Below are 24205 nucleotides of genomic sequence, written 5' to 3'. Positions count from 1 at the left end.
TGAGGCATCAAGAGATCAGCAATTTAGTATCGGAGGGCAGCGTGGATGGTAAAAATCGTAGAGGAAGACCAGGAGATGAATACACTTACCAGATTCAGAAGGATGTAGGTTGCAGTAGGTACTGGGAGATGAAGAAGCTTGCACAGGATAGAGTAGCATGGAGAGCTGCATCAAACCAGTCTCAGGACTGAAGACAACAACAACACCACCACCAGTTTCTTTGGCTCTTCAGTGTATAAATGATTCATTCGTCTTCAGAGTTTGATAACTTCCACAGTGTTACATGTACCAATAAGACTAATGCACGTATACAACCGTAAACTCACCGGGTTTGCATTTTGCCCACCAGGTGGCGTTACGAGTGCAGAACCTTGACAAAATGGCGAGTAAGCAAGAAAAGAATTTCTGTGTGTTGGAATATGCGAGACGTTTATCTCGTACAAAGGTGCAGCGTGCCCTCAGAAGGAATTATGGAAAAGAACCGTTATGTAAACAATGTGAATTGGGATCCACAAGATAGCGACTCTGATTGTCTCTGTAAAGAGAAAAATACCGGTCGACCATGTGTACCAGATGCAATTGTTGAGAGGGTAAGGAGAACTTTCGTACGCGGTTCAGAGCAATCAACGGTCCTCGCAATCCATGAATTTGGAATAGCGCAGCAAACTGTGTAGAAGATTTTGCGGCGGCGGTTGTATTCCAATCTGTACCGTCTGCAGCTGGCGCAACAATTAAGACTGGAAGATTATGGCCGGTGCTTTCAGTTTTGCAACACGATGCAGGAAGCACTTGTGGCTGATCATTTCGCCTAAAAGCTGATATTCAGCCATGATTGAACCTTCCATTTATCTGGAAAGATTAATCGCCACAATATGTGAGAGTGTGGCACTAACCTAGCTCGTGAAATAGTAGCACATTAACGATATTCGACGAAGGTTAATGTTCTCTGCGCAGTGTCACAAACGAAGCGACACGGGCTGTCCGGTGAGAAAACTCTGCTGGGTATGTCTTAGCTTAATACGTTTCAGTTTTAGTTGTTTCCTCAACTGACTGCAAGTGTTTCATCATCCATTAGGACGGGGCACGTCTCATTGGAGCATGGATGTTCGTCACAACCTAAACGACGAACTTTCTCATCGCTGGATTGGGCGTAGTGCTGAATGTTACGTGGCTGTTTACTCCACCCCCCCTTGCCCCTCGCCTGGTCTAACGCCTTGTGACTTTTTCCCTTGAGGGTACATTACCCCACTACCAAGAACACTGGAACAACTCAGAGAAAGCATCTATGCTGCAGGGATGACCACTGACAGGCTGTTGCTGCATAAGGTATGGAGAGAACTTGCCTACCGCTGGATGCGTGTCGTGTGACCAGGGGGGCACTCATAAAACATTAAATGTAGATTTCAGTATGTAAAACTATTGAGTTTACTGTTCTATTCATGCATCAGTCATATTTGTACAAGCAATACTTTGGAAAAGATAGAACTTTGAAAACGAATGTGTCTTATTACGGTATATTAATAATTTTTACTTATGCACCGTCTGACAGCAACCGAATAAAACACAATTTTAGTGCCATACGCGTTTCGCCTTTTTTTTCTGCAAGGCATCATCAGTGGCCTGGAATATGTACATATGTTAGCTATTTTATTTACATTTTTGTCATTGTGCCTGTAGGTTATAAACAGTTCTGGTGGTTGGTATTTCCTATTAAGCAGTAATGTTTTGAACTGTACTTACAGGTTGTGTGGACAATTTCCTACATATTACGCTCCTGTTGCATTTTTGGTGGTGTTCTTCTCTTATGAACGCCAATTTGCGGTTTTTTTCCCCATTCCACAACACTATGCACTGAACGCTTGTTTTAAAGCAATGTTTTGGTTTCTGTTCCCGACTGTCAAATGTTTTTGCCAAAGATCGAATGTTATTGGCAAACTTATGAGTGTAACTATTGAAGTATCTGTGGTCTGTTCGTGTATGCATTTGTGTGTGCGTTTGTGTGTGTGTGTGTGTGTGTGTGTGTGTGTGTGTGTGTGTGTGTCTCCAGATGATGTGGGGAACAGTTTTCTTTTTTATTATTATTTTTTGTTTTATGTTATCATTTCCTTTACTAAGTGTAGTAGGGAGCCTGTGCTGATGTGTGTTTATTCATTTATCACATGTCTGTTTTCTGCTATGGCTTCCTGGATGTGGAAGTTTTCTTGCATTTGTATAAGATGTTTGTCATGGTTGATTATTTTCATTATCTTCATTTCTTGTTCCATGTTTGTAGGATGATGGTTGTAGTGTTTCAAATGCTCTGCAAATGTGGAATGGTTTGTTTCATACTTCCAACATCTGATATGTTCTTTGTATCTTGTTTGAAAATTCCTGCATGTCATGCCTATGTATACTGCATCACAACTTTGACATTCAACTTTATACACTCCTGGAAATGGAAAAAAGAACACATTGACACCGGTGTGTCAGACCCACCATACTTGCTCCGGACACTGCGAGAGGGCTGTACAAGCAATGATCACACGCACGGCACAGCGGACACACCAGGAACCGCGGTGTTGGCCGTCGAATGGCGCTAGCTGCGCAGCATTTGTGCACCGCCGCCGTCAGTGTCAGCCAGTTTGCCGTGGCATACGGAGCTCCATCGCAGTCTTTAACACTGGTAGCATGCCGCGACAGCGTGGACGTGAACCGTATGTGCAGTTGACGGACTTTGAGCGAGGGCGTATAGTGGGCATGCGGCAGGCCGGGTGGACGTACCGCCGAATTGCTCAACACGTGGGGTGTGAGGTCTTCCACAGTACATAGATGTTGTCACCAGCGGTCAGCGGAAGGTGCACGTGCCCGTCGACCTGGGACCGGACCGCAGCGACGCACGGATGCACGCCAAGACCGTAGGATCCTACGCAGTGCCGTAGGGGACCGCACCGCCACTTCCCTGCAAATTAGGGACACTGTTGCTCCTGGGGTATTGGCGAGGACCATTCGCAACCGTCTCCATGAAGCTGGGCTACGGTTCCGCACACCGTTAGGCCGTCTTCCGCTCACGCCCCAACATCGTGCAGCCCGCCTCCAGTGGTGTCGCGACAGGGTGAATGGAGGGACGAATGGAGACGTGTCGTCTTCAGCGATGAGAGTCGCTTCTGCCTTGGTGCCAATGATGGTCGTATGCGTGTTTGGTGCCGTGCAGGTGAGCGCCACAATCAGGACTGCATACGACCGAGGCACACAGGGCCAACACCCGGCATCATGGTGTGGGGAGCGATCTCCTACACTGGCCGTACGCCACTGGTGATCGTCGAGGGGACACTGAATAGTGCACGGTACATCCAAACCGTCATCGAACCCATCGTTCTACCATTCCTAGACCGGCAAGGGAACTTGCTGTTCCAACAGGACAATGCACGTCCGCATGTATCCCGTGCCACCCAACGTGCTCTAGAAGGTGTAAGTCAACTACCCTGGCCAGCAAGATCTCCGGATCTGTCCCCCATTGAGCATGTTTGGGACTGGATGAAGCGTCGTCTCGCGCGGTCTGCACGTCCAGCACGAACGCTGGTCCAACTGAGGCGCCAGGTGGAAATGACATGGCAAGCCGTTCCACAGGACTACATCCAGCATCTCTACGATCGTCTCCATGGGAGAATAGCAGCCTGCATTGCTGCGAAAGGTGGATATACACTGTACTAGTGCCGACATTGTGCATGCTCTGTTGCCTGTGTCTATGTGCCTGTGGTTCTGTCAGTGTGATCATGTGATGTATCTGACCCCAGGAATGTGTCAATAAAGTTTCCCCTTCCTGGGACAATGAATTCACGGTGTTCTTATTTCAATTTCCAGGAGTGTATATTCCTGACTGTTGGAATTTGTCTCTCTTGGTAGCTGGCTGACTTAGGTGTGATTGAAGGGTTTGCCCAGGCTTATATGAGGTAACGAAATACATGGGATAACAATATGCACATAAGCAGATGGCGGTAGAATAGCGTACATGAAGGTGTAACAGGAGAGCGCCATGGCGGAGCTGTTATTTGTACTCAGATGATTCATATGAAAGGGTTTCAGGCGTGATTATGGATGGATGACGGGTATTGACAGACTTTGAACGCGGTATGCTAGTTGGAGTTAGACTCATTGGGCATTCCATTTCGGAAATCGTTATGGAATTCCGAGATCTTCGAGTGTGTGCCGAGAATCCACAAATTTAAGGCATCACCTCTCACCACGGACCATGCAGTGGCAACGGCCTTCACTTAACGACCGGGAGCAGCGGCATTTGCGTAGAGTCGTCAGTGAACAGGTAAACTACACTGTGTTAAATACTCTTAACTGCAGAGATCAGTGTTGGACATGAACGTATTCGTTAGGACAGTGCGGCGAAATCTGTCGTTAATGGACTATGTAAGCTAACGACCGACGTTAATGGCTTTGCTAACAACACGACATCGCCTGCAGCGCCTCTCCTAGGCCAGTGACCGTACTACCGATTTGACCCTAGACGACTGGAAAACCGTTGCCTGTTATATGAGTCCCGATTTATGTTGGTAAGAGTAGATCTTAGGGTTCGAGTGTGCTTCATAGCCACGAAGCCATGGACCCAAGTTGTCAACAAGGAGTTGTGCAAGCTGGTGTCGAAATGGTTCAAATGGCTCTGAGCACTATGGGACTCAACTGCTGAGGTCATTAGTCCCCTAGAACTGAGAACTAGTTAAACCTAACTAACCTAAGGACATCACAAACATCCATGCCCGAGGCAGGATTCGAACCTGCGACCGTAGCGGTCTTGCGGTTCCAGACTGCAGCGCCTTTAACCGCACGGCCACTTCGGCCGGCAAGCTGGTGTCGTCTCCATAACGGTGTGGGCCCTGTTTACAAGGAATGGTCTGGGTCCTCTGATCTAACCGAAACCATTATTGACTAGAAGTGGCTATTTTCGGCTACTTGGAGACCATTTGCAGCCATTCCCAAACAACGATCAGCTGTTTGTTGGTAACAATGTGCTATGTCCAGGTTCACAACTGTTCACGCTTGGTTTGAAGAACATTCTGGATACAGTGAATGATTTCGACATCCAGATCGCCCAACGTGAATCCCATCGAACATTTATGGGACAATAGAGCAGTCATTCCGTCAATACTTTCCCAGTTATGGAGGGCTATAGAGGCAGCGGGGCTTGGAATTTCTAAATGGTTGAAAATGGCTCTGAGCACTATGGGACTTAACATCTATGGTCATCAGTCCCCTAGAACTTAGAACTACTTAAACCTAACTAACCTAAGGACACCACACAACACCCAGCCATCACGAGGCAGAGAAAATCCCTGACCCCGCCGGGAATCGAACCCGGGAACCCGGGCGTGGGAAGCGAGAACGCTACCGCACGACCACGAGATGCGGGCTGGAATTTCTACAAGGGACCTCCAGCGACTTGTTGAATCCATGCCACGTCGATTTGCTGCACTAGGCCGAACAAAATGAATTCTGACTCGATATTAGGAGGCATCCCATGACTTTTGTGACATCAGTGAATAGTTGCCCTGTATTTTGACATCTTAGCTTTTATTTCTACTTAGTTACCGATCACATTTAAACACCTGTCGTATAGCTGCACAAAGTCTCCTCTGCTTTCTGCTTAATCTGTAGCCGCTAATTTCTTTCATTTCGTAGTCATGTCCATAGTAGATCTTGCCCAAATAACCTTTCAATTTCGAAAATATACGATAATAATTTGGGGCCAAGTCGGAGATGTTCAACAATTTTCCAATAAAAACTACCTAAACAAATCTTTCGTCAACGCAGCAGAACGTACGCGAGCGTTATAGCATTCAAACACAATGCCCCTGAGCAAGTCTTGTAAGGAACTGTCGCGAAATTTCGAGAAATACAAGCTGAGTCCACCAGTAGTGACACATCTACCCTGTTAAATTTCTTCCTCAATCCGTGGTTTTAGTTCTTCAGTTCCTACTATAGGTCAGTACTGATTCTTCTTCACTGTGAATATTTGTTGGTATGCCTTCAAACAATATGAACCATTTTGAGGCAGAATTTTCATTCATTACATTTCCACAAAAACATTTTTGCTTTCAGAAACCGTATTACACCACGAACCTCAGACTCGGCGGGGTAGTATACTTCGTCACACTTTTTTACAGTGAAAGATCGTTCCTGGTCGCTGTTCGTGTCGCACAGTCTCCAATTCATTCTATGACACGGCAGTGGGTTGAGAGGGTGTGGGAGAACGCACAGCTCGTAATATCAAAACTATCTTTACTTTTAGAATGGCGCTTCTACACAAATCAAGCCAGAAGAAACACGGGATGAATTTTTACTTACGCATCGAAACTAAAAGTTGGTGCCAGTTGTAAGATGCCAGTTCATCTTTTTATCTTATATCCAGTACGGATCTTCCTGACGCAGCAGGCTCGTTCGCTAGAAATCACGTAGTAACATACAATGGAATTACGACTTTTTTCGTGATTATGTGAAGATCCAGAAATTTCTGTTTTCAACAGGACACATCACCACTAATATTTGAAGAAATGGCTGCGTAACGATGGACTGGCCGCAAGGGGCGCCGTGGATCTCGCATTGCGCCATTGGCCTCCAAGGTTACTTTATCTCACTGTTTGTGATTTTTATTTCATTTTCCCGAACGAGTACGACTACTACATTTTGGTGGTTTGTTACGTGTCCAGTGCACATTCGTGTAAGAGAAATGAAAACTCTGGTCTTAAATTAATTGTAAAAATGTATCCTGAAGTTGTGTGTATATGCGTGTACATGGTATACCCAAGCAAAAAAAGCTTTATACTTCTACGGGCAATTTAAAATTCGCCCCAAGTTTCTATCACCGGTTATGTTCAACGTATAGTCTTTTCAAATCTGATAAACGTTTTCCAAATACGCTGTACATAAGAGAACCGCAAAGCACATGCGTGACAGCAATCAACATGTCATTTCCATGAAGAAATACCTATTGGTATTGGTACGTAACAAAAAAACAAGGCTCTGAGCACTCTGGGACTCAACATCTGAGGTCATCAGTCCCCTATACTTAGAACTACTTAGAAATAAGGACATCACAGCCGGAGGCAGGATTCGAACCTGGACGGTAGCAGCAGTGCGGTTCCGGACTGGAGCGCACAGAACCGCTCGGCCACCGCGGCCGGCCTGGTACGTAACGATCAGGACTGTAAGGTTAACTCTATTAAGAATTCCACTTTCTGTACTGCATACCACCTGAATGAGAAGGAATTATGATTAACGCTTCTTGCTATTCTCCCAAAAGGCACACAGGAAGTACCTGTGTTCTGTGAGCATGACTCGAAAATGATCCACGATTAAATCTCATATCGATTACGAAACTTATATATTTCCATCTCTATTTACCTACAATAATTTACTTCACTGCGTTTCGATATTTATAATAAGTCGTGCTATTGGCGCCTTTCTCTTCTATTACGCCGGCCGTTGTGGCCGAGCGGTTCTAGGCGCTTCAGTCTGGAACCGCGCGACCGCTACGGTCGCAGGTTCGAATCCTGGCTCGGGCATGGATGTGTGTGATGTCCTTAGGTTAGTTAGGTTTAAGTAGTTCTCAGTTCTAGGGGACTGATGACCTCAGATGTTAAGTCCCATAGTGTTCAGAGTCATTTGAACCATTTTTTTCTTCTATTACGAGAAGGAGATTGGAACACTGAAATCTGCTACAACTTTATAATGTGTGTATTTCAAATGCTGACAGTGCTGTGGAGAAGTAAAGGGTTGAACATACTTAAGCGCACAGAAAATACATGTGTTTAGGAGTTTGTCATTTTTATGTCTATTTATTACTCTGTAGCGCATCGAACCTAGTTTTTGGGTGGTAAACATACAACCCTACGAATTAGCCACACTTGGAAACAGTGCAATATTACAACGAGAAGTAGATATAACACGATCAAAGATGAATACAAATTTCTGACTCAGCAGTTAGATGAAGCACTCAGCCAATCAATGCAGTGATGGCCGCTCGTTGTCTGCTTTGGCCGATGGTCAGAAATTGATGTTGTGCGAACTGCGGTGCCGGCGGGAAAGCTGATTGGCTGTATTGACTGACACAATGTCACAACCGAGCCCGTGGCACTGGTACGCGTCGCGTCGCTCCACTTCATACACCCGGATAATTACGGATGTCTGTCACTGCACGTTCCACGAACGACATGTTCTTACTTGAATGTGATAAGAGAGCCAACACACAGCGAGCTAGGTGTTCCTGTGCAGTGCCATTATGGATCTGGTCTCACGTCAGAATAATGCGAAATGTAAAAGTTATATAGTTTTTGTACAGAAACCAGGTGGCAGTTATAAGAGTCGAGGGGCATGAAAGGGAAGCAGTGGTTGGGAAGGGAGTAAGACAGGGTTGTAGCCTCTCCCCGATGTTATTCAATCTGTATATTGAGCAAGCAGTAAAGGAAACAAAAGAAAAATTTGGAGTAGGTATTAAAATCCAGGGAGAAGAAATAAAAACTTTGAGGTTCGCCAATGACATTGTAATTCTGTCAGAGACAGCAAAGGACTTGGAAGAGCAGTTGAACGGAATGGACAGTGTCTTGAAAGGAGGATATAAGATGAACATCAACAAAAGCAAAACGAGGATAATGGAATGTAGTCGAATTAAGTCGGGTGATGCTGAGGGAATTAGATTAGGAAATGAGACACTTAAAGTAGTAAAGGAGTTTTGCTATTTGAGGGGCAAAATAACTGATGATGGTCGAAATAGAGAGGATATAAAATGTAGAATGGCAATGGCAAGGAAAGCATTTCTGAAGAAGAGAAATTTGTTAACATCGAGTATAGATTTAAGTGTCAGGAAGTCGTTTCTGAAAGTATTTGTATGGAGTGTAACCATGTATGGAAGTGAAATATGGACGAAAATAGTTTAAACAAGAATAGAATAGAAGCTTTCGAAATGTGGTGCTACAGAATAATGCTGAAGATTAGATGGGTAGATCACATAACTCATGAGGAGGTATTGAATAGAATTGGGGAGAAGAGGAGTTTGTGGCACAATATGACAAGACGAAGGGACCGGTTGGTAGGACATGTTCTGAGGCATCAAGGGATCACCAATTTAGTATTGGAGGGCAGCGTGGAGGGTAAAAATCGTAGAGGGAGACCTAGAGATGAATACACTAAGCAGATTCAGAAGAATGTAGGTTGCAGTAGGTACTGGGAGATGAAGAAGCTTGCACAGGATAGATAAGCATGGAGAGCTGCATCCAACCAGTCTCAGGACTGGAGACCACAACAACAACAACAACATATTATAGTTTAGAGAGGGAGGGAAGGAGGGAGAGGGAGAGGGAGGGAGGGAGGGAGGGAGAGGGAGAACGGATGAGAGGGACTAAATATTTCCATGTCTAATAGTGCCGTACACTTAGAGGAATCAACAAGAATGTATTCACATGATGTAAACGAACTCTTCTCATTTATTTATCAGAACTATTCAATTTTTAAATGCTACAAAAATGCGATGGGAAACTGCACTGAAGAATATCAGCTTCAGTAAGGATTTTTGCATTTATCAAGAACAACTTATTAATCTTGATATTTGGATGTCTCTGCGGCCCAGCTCGTCGTCCTAATATATCTTAGGGTATGATTCTTGAGGACCGGGTTTGGACTCCACTAAAGAGAGTCACTGTTAAATAAACTCTAATTCTAAACTGATGAGATTGCATTGCGTTTCAGCTCCATGTATCATTAATATGCGTAGATTTAGTTAAAAGTGACATTCAAGTTACCCTCTGGGTTCACGGCAATCAGGCCAAAAATAAAACTCCACTCCATAGCCTCGACAAGATTAGATTGTTCTCTAGGAAAGATGAACGAAGACTCTGTTACATGAAAAACTATGCAATGATAGCACAACGCTCTGGTGTAAAGTACCAGCGATTAAATTTTACTGCATTAATGTCTACATCTTTCCAAAACTAACAAATAAGCAAATTAAGTTTTGTACATGTGTTTTCTATATGTTTCCATTACCGTTTACCAAGAAAACATGATTCAGGATATAATCAAAATTTGTATAAATAATACAATTATATATTTCTAACACAATTTTCATATGGAATCTCCGTGAGCCGGCCGGTGTGGCCGTGCAGTTAAAGGCGCTTCAGTCTGGAACCGCGTGACCGCTGCGGTCGCAGGTTCGAATCCTGCCTCGAGCATGGATGTGTGTGATGTCCTTAGGTTAGTTAGGTTTAATTAGTTCTAAGTTCTAGGCGACTGATGACCTCAGAAGTTAAGTCGCATAGTGCTCAGAGCCATTTTGAATCTTCGTGAACAAACATCAAAACACTTGCCAAAGACTGACAATGGAAACAAATGAAGTTAACTGAATAATTAACAATTTTACGACAAGAGAGAAAAAGGGATCCGAAAATATCACACAGCACATGCAAAAAGTATGAAATTTTAGACCAATGTCTTCAAAAATTCATCGATCCCATAGGTTCCATTACTGAATATCATAGTTGCAGTGGGCGACAAACATAGCTGAAAATTTATGGAATCGTTAATTCCGTTAATAAGGATTGGTATCGTAATCTACTGTTGAACAAAGGTCACGGAGATACTGATTCGTTGTAACTGTGAACGTGGCGAAACTGCCTTTTCTATGAAACAGACGACATGCGGTAGCGGAAAATTTCAAACAATGCAACACCATCCGTCCAAATATTCAGAGACTGATTTCACGTCTGGCGTATAAGCAATATCAGTTCAATAACTACTATGACACCTTGAACTAACAACTGTAAAGATCGAACATTCAGTTATGAGTAGGCAGTGTTAAGTATGGACGTGCGGCCGTAGTCTATAAACGACATCGTGTCGCAAATTGCAGTGGAGCAACGAACTGCACATTTCTAAATCAAGTGTTGAAGAGGTTCTACAGAATGTTTTGAAGACGAGAAAAATGTGTGCAGAAACTGCCCTCCCCCCCCCCCCCCCCCCCCGGGAAGAAAAATAGGGAAGCGTAGACGCCTTCCGCGACTTGACTGAAATTAAAAACGCTGGCACTTCTTCTCTAGAGAAAGATCTACACAGCTTACGAGGCTTCGTGTTATTAATACGAATTCAGCCCAAAGTAAGAGCTTTCTGAAAGGTTCCCTTGCTTGTACGAATGTTCCGTGCATTGCTCTCAAGCGGACGACGACCATGTTGGACTCCCGAAGCATTAAAACCACTGTCTCATCGTTTCTCTGGTTTCACCTTTTGAGCGAGGGAAAACTGACTGTTTGAATGTCCCTGTGCGCATCCTATCCTCCCTTATACTGGGATGATGCATAAGCTCGTAGGGTTTTCCCACAAGTTGAATAAACACGACAGATACACGTAACAGACTCATGCGTAGCAATTTTTGTCGGTGAAGCATATGCTTATTGTTCTTTGACTAGGTCTGCAGGACTTCTCAGTTATTGATAATAAGTGTCAGCAGTGATGGTTACATCTCGGGGATGCAATTCGTAGTACACCACACCGTCGGTGGTCCATCAGAGGCATAACATCTTTGGATGATTCGCGCAGGTCTTTGTACTGGGAATTTCTGCTTTGCTTGGGCTCATCCAGTCCTTTCTTTTCCTTAAGTTAGCATAAATGAATCACTTCTCATTACCAGTAACTATACAGCATAGGAACGGCCAGTGTTGTTCTCGAGCCAATCGATAACGAGCAAGCAGCATGCGGTACTCATACAGCCGATTCTTGAACATTATCCATTGCATGCCGATGTCGCAGGATGGTATAAAGATTGCAGTTGATCACATTAGCCAGTTCCCGAGTACAATGACGTGGATCATTGTCGATTAATGCGTCTAAACCATCTTCATCCAACCCCGGACGTCTTCCGGAAAATGGAGAGTAGCTAATGTCGAAACGATCCTTGTTAAAACGAGAAAACCATTTTCTTGCCGTGCTCTGTCCAGTGGCCTTATCCCCATATGCGACACGAATGTTTCTGTCTACTTCCGCTGTCGTTACCCCTCTGCTAAACTCAAACAGAGAAATTCGTTGCAATGTTCCGATTTATCCACTTCGCACTCCATTTTATAGCGTAAACAGCTCCACTCACCAGCTCCAAATGGCAAAATGACAGTATGTAAACTCAAAAAGCAACAGTGAACTACAAATAAGTAATAACAATCGGTAAATAAACCCTTATGAACTGGTATATCAACATACAAAAAGAAAAACGCTACGAACTTAGGCACCAATCTAACTTTATTTTTGCTGACTCCTACATGACGTATATTCGTACGTCTGTGGCAGCGAAATTCTCGCAGTCACCTGCAAATACACGTTCTTCAAATTTACCTGACAGGATACCTCACGTATGAAGCTGTCTTCCTTCCAAGGGTTCCCAATTAGGTGCAAAGTTCAAATGGCTCTGAGCACTATGCGACTTAACTTCTGAGGTCATCAGTCGCCTAGAACTTAGAACTAATTAAACCTAACCAACCTAAGGACATCACACACATCCATGCCCGAGGCAGGATTCGAACCTGCGACCGCAGCGGTCACGCGGTTCCAGACTGAAGCGCCTTTAACCGCACGGCCACACCGGCCGGCTCCCCATTAGGTGCTCCAAGCATATCTGCTTTCCTTTTGCAAGGTCTCACCAGCTAGTTACGATCCTTGAAGCCTGGCTTTGAATTTCTCTTATGTCTGTTGTCATGACTACTTGACTAGGGCCCCAGACACTGCAACAATATTCTAGAACTGGTCGCACTTGCGTCTTTTCGTGATTGCCTTTTCAGACGCACAGTATATTCTCAGGAACATTTCAACAAATCTAATTACAAGGTTCTCCAAGCATTTCTGTTTTTCTTTTGTATGGTCTCATCAGGTAGTTACGACCCTTGAAACCCGCTTCTGAATTTCTCTTATGTCTGTTGCCATGACTACTTGATGATGGCTCCAGACACTGGAACAATATTCTGGAACTGGTCGCACTTGCGTCCTTCCGTGATTTCCTTTTCAGACGCGCAGTACATTTCCAGGAACATTTCAACAAATCTAATTACATAACTGTCCCATTTCAAGCAGCGTCTTATCCGACGTATTACCCCTAAATACATTGGTATGCAGAACTTAAGGACCAAAGTAAGTTTCGCATGATGTGTCTCCCCTAAGTAACTAGCTCGATGAAAACTGGACCATACATAAAAAGAATTGCTAAAGTAAAGTACAGACGGTAATTGAAATAAATACGCAATGAAAGGAAAAGGAATCGTCTTTCCAACGCATCTCACAGGTGTTGTATGGGATTTAAATTGTGGGAACGAGTAGGCCAGTTCATTCGCCGAATATCCTCTCGATCAAAGAGCTCCCCCCACCTGTGTTGTTCGATGCGGTCGCGCATTGTTATCCATAAAAATGAAGTCAGGGCGTAATGCAGCCCTGCAAAAACGCACATGAGGAACAAATGCATACCCTAAAATGGGGAGAGATGATAAAACGTAATGCAATCGGGAGCACTGTAGGACATTATCGATTTGGTGGTCCAGGTGCTGGGAGGCGTAATATTGTATAGGCGTTCTGGCTTACAAAGCTTTGAAAACGATACGCTCTGCGATCAACGATAATGTGACATTGTACTCCTTCTCCATGTGTGTCTTTTCAGGGGTGCACTAGGCCCCGATTTCATTTATATGGATGACAATACGCCATCACATCAAACAGCGCAGGATGAGGTGGTGGACAGGGAGGAGGGGAAGGAGGAGGGGGAGGAGGAGGGGGAGGAGGAGGGGAGGTGGAGGGGGAGGAGGGGGGAGGAGGGGGGAGGAGGGGGAGGAGGGGGAGGAGGGGGAGGAGGGGGAGTAGGGGGAGGAGGGGGAGGAGGGGGAGGAGGAGGGGGGGAGGAGGGGGAGGAGGAGGGGGAGGAGGAGGGGGAGGAGGAGGGGGAGGAGGAGGGGTGGAGGGGGAGGAGGGGAGAGGAGGAGTGGGAGAAGGAGGAGGAGGGGGAGAAGGAGGAGGAGGAGGAGGGGGGAGGTGAGGAGGGGGAGGAGGAGGAGGGGAGGGGAAGGGGAGCAGGAAGATGAGGTGGGGGAGGGGGAGGGGAAGGGGGAGGGGGGAGGATGAGGGGGAGGGGGAGGGGAAGGGGGAGGGGGGAGGATGAGGGGGAGGAGGACGAATTCTTGGAACAATACGATATTCAGCGAATGCATTGGCCTGCCCGTCTTATCTTACTGATTTCACATCGGATACATATGGGATACGTTGGGGAGATGTACTGCAATACGTGCATATGCAGTTGTCAACCACGCTGGTAGAGGAATGGATCACTGAAACACCAGAACTCTTTACCCACCTTTGGCTATTATGGAAGCACTTTTCAGAGCATGCATCGCGGCCCATGGTTATCACGCACCCTATTAAGAACCGTGTCCCGTATTTTTCAGCGTCCAGTGGACCATTATATAACGCGGAGACTTCAGTGTAACTGCTGTCCTTAAATAAAAGTGTCATATATATTCGTCTCATTCCATATTTCTTTCAGTTACCTTGCGTACTGTACTACACTTAAGCAGTTCTTTCTAAGTATGTGAGGTCCAATTTTCATCGAGCTATGTTACCTGGTAGTGACACATCATGCGGAAGCTACTTTCGTCCTTACGCTTTGCACGGTGCCACGCAACAGTTCACAAACTCAGCCGTTTCGGAAATGTTTCCCTGGTTGGCCCTTAAGCCAATTATCATGCGCTATTGGACATCAGATAAATCGCTCTGTTTCCACATTACGAAGACGACTGCACTGCTTTCCGCATCCCCCAGACACCCTTATATACCCTCCACTTCAATTGCAGTCACCTGTCGTCTTCTGTGGTTACTGCATGTTGACGTCGAATGTAGGTGGTGTAATGTGACTCGAGAGTTTATAAATAGGCAGTTCCTTGTAGTTACACTATTTGATTTTAAAACTCTTTAGTAAACGTTAAGCCGATCACTAGGGAAACTCAAACGAAAATTCTTTTTCTCATTGTTTCTCCTCCCAGTCTTAACTTAGTCTAGTAAGAACTGATCAATTAGAAGATGTGTCTTGTACGACGCCTGTCATACGGTATCTGGTGTGAAGTGAACGTGTCAGCACGTCAAGAGATCACCTTTTTTCAACTTGGAATGACAATCGATACAAGAAGCAGAATACACAATAATTCGAGTTTGTGAAGCTATATGTGTCTCGGTTGTATCTTCAGTGTCGCAGAGACTATATTACTACAAGCAGTAAACTTCCGCACAGAACGATCACAAGTGTTTGATGAATGGACGCCACATCTCATCCAAAGAGCCTTACGGGACGATCGAAAGTGTACCTTGGGTCAGACAGAAGCCGACTTGAATGTGGGGTATCAGGAACTCATTTCTACCAGGACAGCACTGAGACAAATACGCTATGTAGGCTTCAGCAGCCGACGTGTGCTTTTCGTCACAGTGCGCAGTCACGACTTTTGGCCACTCGGTGCATATTACGTCACAACAAGGAAGGATACTAAACAAAGTTCCATATTCATGGTAGCGCAACAGAGGCCCGAGTTTCCTACGACTGTACACCACACGGGAGATAACAGGAGCAAGAAAGAAAAATTAAAGAGTAGAGTTTATTTTAAAAATTTTTCCTCGTCCGTAGCGCCAAAACGACATTTTCCTTTTTCTGGCGGGCCAGGCGTGAAAAAAGCGGAGGGACACCGCCGGCTCATAACCGCTCCCCGGCGCCCGCCGACGCGGGCTAAATAACACACAGCCGCTGCCTTCCGGGATATGCAGCACGGCTCCGTATTGTCCGCCTCGTTTCTTTGCCACGGCTCCATTTCTCGTCGGAGAAGGGATGCAAGGTGCAGGAGCAAGCGTGTGGACTCTAGCTCCGTCTCTGCCCAAACAAACCTTTTGTGTAACATCGTGTTACGAATGCTGCGTTATTTCGACGAGGTAAGAGCTTCTCCCACATAAAAGGAAATGAGAAAGTGAATATACAGGGTGTTCGGAAATTCCCTTTACAGACTTCTAGGACTTGTAGACGAGAGTGACTAAATAATATTTTGAAAAGGAACTCATATCTGGAAGTGTACCGTTTCCGTACTACAGCCATTTGAAAACATGTTTGCTAGATTGGTTTGCAATATGGTAGTAATTGTGAAGGAAGGGGGTGTTTGCGTCGGATTGGCTGATGTCATATAACGTCTATCCTCCCTCTCTCGCCAGATCGAGCCTCCTTCACGTCTCTGAGTGTTAGAGCGACCTGGCTGAGTACACGTTTGCAGAATAATATGGACATGATCTTTCTGTGTGGTGAAGCCCACGGTAGCGGAAGAGCTGTTCGTCAGCTTTATCATGATCTTTATGCACAAAGTCGTACTCCATCACATACTCTTTTTGCCACAATTACGGAACGACTTCGAGAAAGGGATACCTTTACCATCAGCAGGCTTGATTTTGGTGCTCCAAGGATATGCTGCACACCCCAATTGAAAGAGGCCGTACTGCATCAAGCTGAAGAGAACCCCCCTTTAACGTGTATACGAGCAATATCACATGGAGTGGATGTTGCTTCCAGTGCCGTCTGGTACGTTGTGGATGATCAACAACTGCATCCCACACTCCATACCATTTGAAGTCTGTCCTACCTCTCTGACCTGTTTTGAACCTTATGCATGTGCATGGGTCTGTGAGTGGTAACTCCCAACACGTGTATGAGCATCGAAACAGGTCAGAGAGGTTGGACAAACTTCAAATGACATCAACCGGTGCGACATAGGCACTCGTCACAATGGCTACCCTGTTGCAAACCTACTTATTAAACATGTTTTCAAACGGCTGTAGCAAAGAAACAGTACGTTTTCGGACATGGATTCTTATTCAAAACACACACGTCAAAAAATGTTTTGCATCACCCCGGTTCCCAGAACTCCTGAATATAAACGTTGACTGTGGATATTGTACGTATTACAGGCACAGCCCTTTGACTGTTCAGCTATGTCACTAAACCCGACCAAAGATGTAAAAAAGCATGCATGAGCAGCGGCCTATTAGACGGAGGGGGTTCGACAGCCGATCAGTTCCACTCATTCCATCAGGAAGGAGGTACACGGCTCGTGTTGTGTGTAGTTCAACCATGACTAGACGGTCAATACCGCGATTCGATAGCGTCCACATTGTTACTTTGTGCCAGGAAGAGCTCTCAATAAGCGAAGTGTCCAGGCGTCTCGGATGGAACCAAAGAGATATTTGAACATGCTGGAGATACAGAGAGACAGGAACTGTGGGTGACATGCCTCGCTCAGGCCACCCAAGAGCAACTACTGCAGTGGATGAGCGCTACCTACGGATTCTGGCTCGGAGGAACCCTGACAGCAACGCCATCATATTGGATAATGCTTTTCGTGCAGCCAAAGGACGTCGTGTTACGACTCAAACTGTACGCAATAGGCTGGGGGTTCCCTGGCGTTTTGGGGTGGCACTATGCCGGGCCTACGTACGTCGCTGGTGGTCATGGAAAGCGCCGTGACGGCTGTACGATACGTGTATGCCATTCTCCGACCGATAGTGCAATCATATCGGAAGCGTATTGGCGAGGCATTCGTCTTCATGGACGACAATTCGCACCCCCATCGTGCCCATTTTGTGAATGTCTTCCTTCAGAATAACAACATCGCTCGACTAGAGTGGCCAGCATGTTCTCCACACATGAACCCTATCAAAGATGCCTGTTATAGATTGAAAAGGACTGTTTATGGACGACGTGACTCACCAACCACTCTGATGGATCTACGCAGAATCGCCGTTGAGGAGTGGGACAATCTGGGCCTGCAGTGCTTTGATGAACTTGTGGATAGTATGTCACGACGAATCCAGGCATGCATTAATGCAAGAGGACGTGCTACTGGGTACTAGAGGTACCGGTGTGTACAACAACCTGGACCATCACCTCTGAAGGTCTCGCTGTATGGTGGTACAACATGCAATATGTGTTTTAAGTGAGCAATAAAAAGGGCGGAAATGATGTTTATGTTGGTCTCTGTTCCAATTTTCTGTAATGTTTCCGGGACTCTCGGAACAGAGGTTGTGCAAAACCTCTTTTTGATGTGTTTATTATGTACTCACTTCCCTCTACAGGTCCTAGAAATTTCTAACGGGAATTTCCGAACACCCTGTCAATACAGAAAACTGCAGGCACACAATTTTTTAAATATTTGTGTACTCCTACAAACTAGTCTGGTATTACGGCGCCATAATAAGATGGGTAAAACGTAGGACAGAATCGTCACTTACATTACTGTTAACAAAACAATTTTCCCAACAGAAAATTCAAGGTTTATTTACTCGGAGCAGCTAATCATGCAACTCACGCAGCACCACCACTATCCGCTGTTACTCTGTAACATCTATGCTACGAGCTGGAGAATAATTCTTGTGCTATGTAGTTAAATAACCGAGGCTTGTATTCTTAAAATTACAAAACGAGGCAATGACACGACAGTTATGCCAAAGGAAAATTTATAAATGCCGAGTATTAAATCTAATACGAACGTATTACCAAGGTAGTTGAAATGAACTAAATCTACGTTTACCATAACTCAGTAATACCTAACAGTGTCAATATAACAATAGAAATGAGGGAATTATTTCTCTTTGGCTTTCCAAAAGATGTCAGGCGCATTTTTTCCAGTCTTTCGGTAGATATCTGCATGACCGTTTTTGGAGTGTGTAGCTGGAGTCAGACCCAAACAAATACTGCTCAGCACGCCATTCATGCTACGTGCAGTGTCAAAGCAAGCGTCGGTTTGTTTCCCGTTCCGAACAAAATGATTTTTAAACCGAAATTATACGTGCCTATTCGATACAGATGTCCCAAATTAATGCAGTACCATACTCGTTTCACTGAAATCTCTCAACAGGGGCAGTAAAACACGAACAATGATCAGCACGCCAGCAGCGACTAAGCAGCGCTGTTGCGTAGCGTTAGAAGACGTCGTGTGCGAGGGTGAGGCTTGAGTCACTGCTGAAGTATGATTATTCACCGCGTTTTAATGTTGATGTAACGAATGTCGTAGCAAAGTAGTTGGGGGCCGTTCTGTAGGATGGGTACCTAAAATTCTGCACTAAAAATCATTTTGTTCTCAGCGGGAGATAAACCGACACTTTCCATTGACACAGAGCATCGCATGTAAGACATGTTTAGCAGTTGTGTGTCACACCTTTGAGTGGAGGTCTTTATAATGTATGTCAGCTACAGACCTCTTGCTGAATGCTGGCGAAATCAGTGTTTATAGTGAAACGTGATTAATACGTTGGCAGTAAGAAATTAAGACGGAGGTTGTAAGATGGGTACTAGCTACAATATCGCACATACCGTCGCAGCAAGTAAACGAACTCCTCTTTCGCAAAATTCGCGATATACCTATGACTCATGGCGATAGAATAATAAATTTTTATCTGTCTTGTTGTCACAGAGCCAACAACCAAAATTACGGTACGGAAATTAAGGTACGTCTTCTTTGTGCCCTATCTGAAGATGGGCCTGAAAATGGTCGAAAACTAGTTTATTGGATTACGCAGACACTTCCTAAGTGACTGAATGCAACTGCACAGGTTCTACAATTTCCATAATGAATAAAGTGACTGAAAAACTAACTATGCTTCGTGACTGGTGGATTGCTGTGACAACACCCGTCACAAAGCGACGGACGTGTTGTGCGTTTGTGTCACTTTATTGTAAACGGTATTAAATTCGGATGTGGGTTGTAAAGTTCCGAGTAAGTCTGTAGTTACGAGGCCGTCACCACAGATACACGTGACCGCCATCTGTTGCTAGAGATTGATAGTCGAGAATAGTGGAATGAGGGCAAGTTTTCATGGTAGGGGCGATGTGTTGGAACTAGTAACGAGACGGCGGAATCTAGCCATAATTTGAGCGCCAGAACGGATTTTCTTCATAAGAGATGTTAAACAAAGTAAAGAATAGCAACAGATATGGTCCACCGAAAAAATCTCTCGTAAATTTCCTGTTTTAATTCTGTTTTAATCCCTCTGAAGATAAAAGTTTAATGAAACAATTTCCGGCGTCTGGTCGAGCCGGAAACAGCCGAAAATAGCAAGTAGGCAGCCGAAATGCGTGCGTGTTGCGAAGTTAGTCGTGGATCGGATTTATTATGAGTAGCAATACTTTAACTTTGTTGCAACTTCGTCGGTCATTACTTGAGTTAAACAGCGGGAAATGTGGAGTTATGCCAAATAACTAGTTATTGTACAAGATCCCATACTCCTCCCCCTTTTCTTGAAAGAAGAGAATTTCTATGAATAAAAGAGTTCCGTTTGAAGGAAACAAATGCTTTAAGCATCTCAATGTTTAAGACGTCATAGGCCTGTCTCCTGAAGTATGGTTCATGCAGTGATACAGTTTGCACATACATTTACTGATGTACGTGGCCATTCTGCTAAATGTTATGCGGATAGAATTTGTAGTAGAGAAGTTATGCGTTGAAACATCTTGCCCGATGGCGAAGTTTCACTGCATGCACAGTGAAAAACAGTAAGCGCTAAACTTTTTTCTTTTCATTATTTTGTCAAGAGATGTGGTAACTGGTCGGGTGCCCGCGAAAAAAAATTCGTTAAGGTTAGAAATGACGTGTTAAGTTTATTAGCAGCCTCAAAGTTGTACCAATCGCAAATATTCTATGAATATGCTCTGGATAATTTGCGAGCTGTCAGTTACACTGCCTCAATACATACACGCAGTTTCTAACTTTAATACTTGACTTATTGTGCTAAACTCTTAACGTAAGATCACATCTCCCAATTAGCGTCTTAGAATAAACGCATGTTTGCAGGAGGAATATAGTGTATATCAGACAACTGAAACATGAACATTTATGAATTAAGGACTGATTAATGAAGAGTTAAGCGGCATAGGGCTTTATATTTCATGCACTACAAATGTTTAGTTGAATTTTACAGGATTTGGTAGTACTTTGCCTCGCATATCAGCAATCTTAGTTCCATGCGTTTAAGATTTTTAACTTATTTGGTGCATGAGATGCGTAGTTTCTAGGACCACCATTTCGACTTCTTGTGTTATCGATGAGATGAATGAATCATCAGTTCATTAAACGCTCAGCCTTTCGTATATCTTATCATTGTTAACAAAATCATTTACGATCTTTATTTAACTATTGTTTATCAAATTTTTTATTTTAATTAATTCCCAACGTTTGCTGATCTTCGCTAATTTTTACTACAGGATCAGTTACGAAGCAAATTTTTGCAGAGAGTTTAGCTGTTTGTCGTAAAGCAAACAATTTACGACCCTATTGCATGACAATCATGAGCAACTTTTTAAAACAGGGAGGGTCCAACAATTGCCCAATGATGAGACTCACTTTGCTTGTCTCTTACGGGACATCGTACGATGTCCGTATACTTTTGACATATTATGATCAGTGTAGGCGAAGAAGCTATAGTTTAGCAGAAGTTTTTCATTTGAGGATGGTACTACAGTAGAGTCATTCACATAAATGTCAATTAGTAGTAACATTTTCTGTTACTCGAAGCCACTGTAGCACAATCCACCAACCAAATAGTCAACCACATGCAAAGAACAATAATAATTTCAGCCAATATTCGCTACATATTCAAGGAAGAAGTAGTAACAAGCTGAATGCTATACATGTCGCCGACGTCAAGTCGGTTCCAGCTTGGCGTTCATTACAGTTAAGTACTCCATCCAAATTCAGCTCCCTGTGCGAGACGTCCACCAGAACAGTTCAGCACAGCATCTGAGTAAAGTGGTAGCAAAGATTTATGAACGACGACGGATGTTGTTCACCTTGACTTTCGTTTACTGCATGTCATTTACATTACTGGGTCATTCCATGAAAAGTAAAGGTCTTTGTACGTCTGTAACACTTACTGTTCGTTTATTTTCGTGATCTTCGCTGTACGTTGTGTTATATTCACGTCTAACCATTTTTTATGTTGTACTTCAATATAAATTATACAAATGCTACTTCCGTCCCGTTTAACTAGTCCTCCTAGCCCTTTCCAATGTCATCGACACACCTCGAAGTCTTTATTTTTACTCGCAGAACTTTTATTAATTTCCCAAATTACTCCTTCATTTTCCATACTGCATTCGCGAAGTACAGGGTGAATAACATCTTGAGAAGCTATAACCCTGTCTTACTCTCTTTTCAATTAATACCTCCTTTTATCGTCTTTCGACTGTTATAACCGTAGTCTGGTATCTCTACAAGTTTTAAATAACCTCTTGGTGCTTGTATTTCATCTCTTTCAGTATTTCAAATCGTATATTCCACTGCCGTATTGAGTAAATATTTGGTCGTTGCAAGGCATGAAGCATACAACACATACTATAATAGGTCTGAATTCCGTACATTTGAAGCAGTTGACTCTCTTCCAAACCATCAAATAATTTTTCTAAAACATCATTGTATTCCTAACTACGACGAAGTTCAGAAAAGTGAAGTCACCCGCGATTCGTAACAAAGAATTCACCTCGAAATTGATTTTTAAAGAGATGACAATGTATAAGTGGGGTCAGAACCTGAAAATATCTTTTAGCACACATTTACCAATATCAACGCACCGTCAGTAACGTGTACTACCGACGGGTGGGAGGGGTAATTTATCCTCACCGTTAATTTTTTTTATGGTTTTGGAACACAAAATTCATTCACTGTTGATGAGTTTTATTCGCAACTCACTTTTTAAAGAGATATTGATGTGTAAGTAAGGTCCTGAACTTGAAAACAATGAATATGAGATTCATTGGGAAAAGTGACATCCACTAAAAAGATTTAAGTTTATGGGTTAAGTTTAGCTAAAAAATTTCTGTCATTTATGTACTCTGGTAGAAGAATTCATTAACAACAATTAACATTTTTTCCAAAATTTTAAAATATAAAGTAGCTGATTAGATAACAATATTTTCAAAAGGTGAGTGCAAAGTACTCGCCCCGCCTCTCTTGGTATCACGAAGATTAAATTCGTTTGGATTACCGTGTCTAGTGAAAGGTTATTGCTCACAGTGTAGTGTACTTTCAACTACGTCAATTTGTGCCATTAATTACGGTTCACTCTATAGATCCTGTTTTGTATATACACGTAAGAGAACCTCCTCCCACACAGAGACGCGACAACGCCTTTGCTAATTGTTCAGTCACTACCAGACCTCATGAAGACAACAGCAACAGGGTTCAAACACCGACATAAATAGGAGGTAGAAGACGCAAATTACTCCGCTTAACAACCGAGGATATTTTAGTTTCATTAATGTCGCTTATTTATGCAGCAGGAGTCGGCAGGTAAGCGAACGCAGTGCTAATACACGAACTTGAGTTCCCCGACGACGAGAAAACTTTAGCGCAACACGTGTGCGCCTGACAATTAGGAAGTTTGAAGGAAGAACGCGGCGGAACGTGGAGTGCGAAGTATTCGAGCAGCGCCCAACCTCGCGAGCAAGCAACTACCTGCTCAATTTGCTAATTCCGTAATGGGTCCGACAGCGCCGTCGCGAATCGTAAATTAGTAGCAAACGCAATTAGTGGTCTGTCGGGAACTGGCGCCGGCCAGATGCGCAGGTAGACAGTTCGTCCTACGGCCAACTTCGGCCGCCTGCGCAGCGTTTTCACAGCCGACGCGATGAACACAACTTTTGTTTCCGCTTTTGCGGTCGGCGCCAATTTCCATTCCACTTTCCCTTGCAGCGACGTTCATAGTTTCGGCTGCTCGGGAGCAAATCTGTATTCCTTAGCAACCAATGGAAACATGAAAATTAAACTGATTATTGCCATCGTGGGAATGGGGTACACGATTAAGACTGTTGCTCAGCGACCATGCTGAATAGCTTAGAAACGAAGAGCTGGATATCCTTAGCCCCAAGGTTGACCTAATGACCATAGTGCTTTACGAGATACGATCCTGTTTTAAGTGGTACATCCTTGCCTTCTTCCCACCTTTGGCTTGACTCTACCCGAGTCCTCCCTCGGGCATGGGTGTGTGTGTTGTTCGTAGCACACGTTAGTTTAAGTAGTGTGTAAGTCTAGGTACCGATGACCTCAGCAGTTTGGTCCCTTAGTAATTCACACACATTTGAACATTTAACGTGACGCTTCACTAGACTTGTGCTCTACCAGAACTACGGTTTGGTAGT

This window comes from Schistocerca serialis, chromosome 2, assembly GCF_023864345.2.
Source record: "Schistocerca serialis cubense isolate TAMUIC-IGC-003099 chromosome 2, iqSchSeri2.2, whole genome shotgun sequence".
Classification (NCBI taxonomy): Eukaryota; Metazoa; Arthropoda; class Insecta; order Orthoptera; family Acrididae; genus Schistocerca; species Schistocerca serialis.
The sequence above is the reverse complement of the archived record's forward strand: the minus strand, read 5'-3'. Positions refer to the sequence as shown.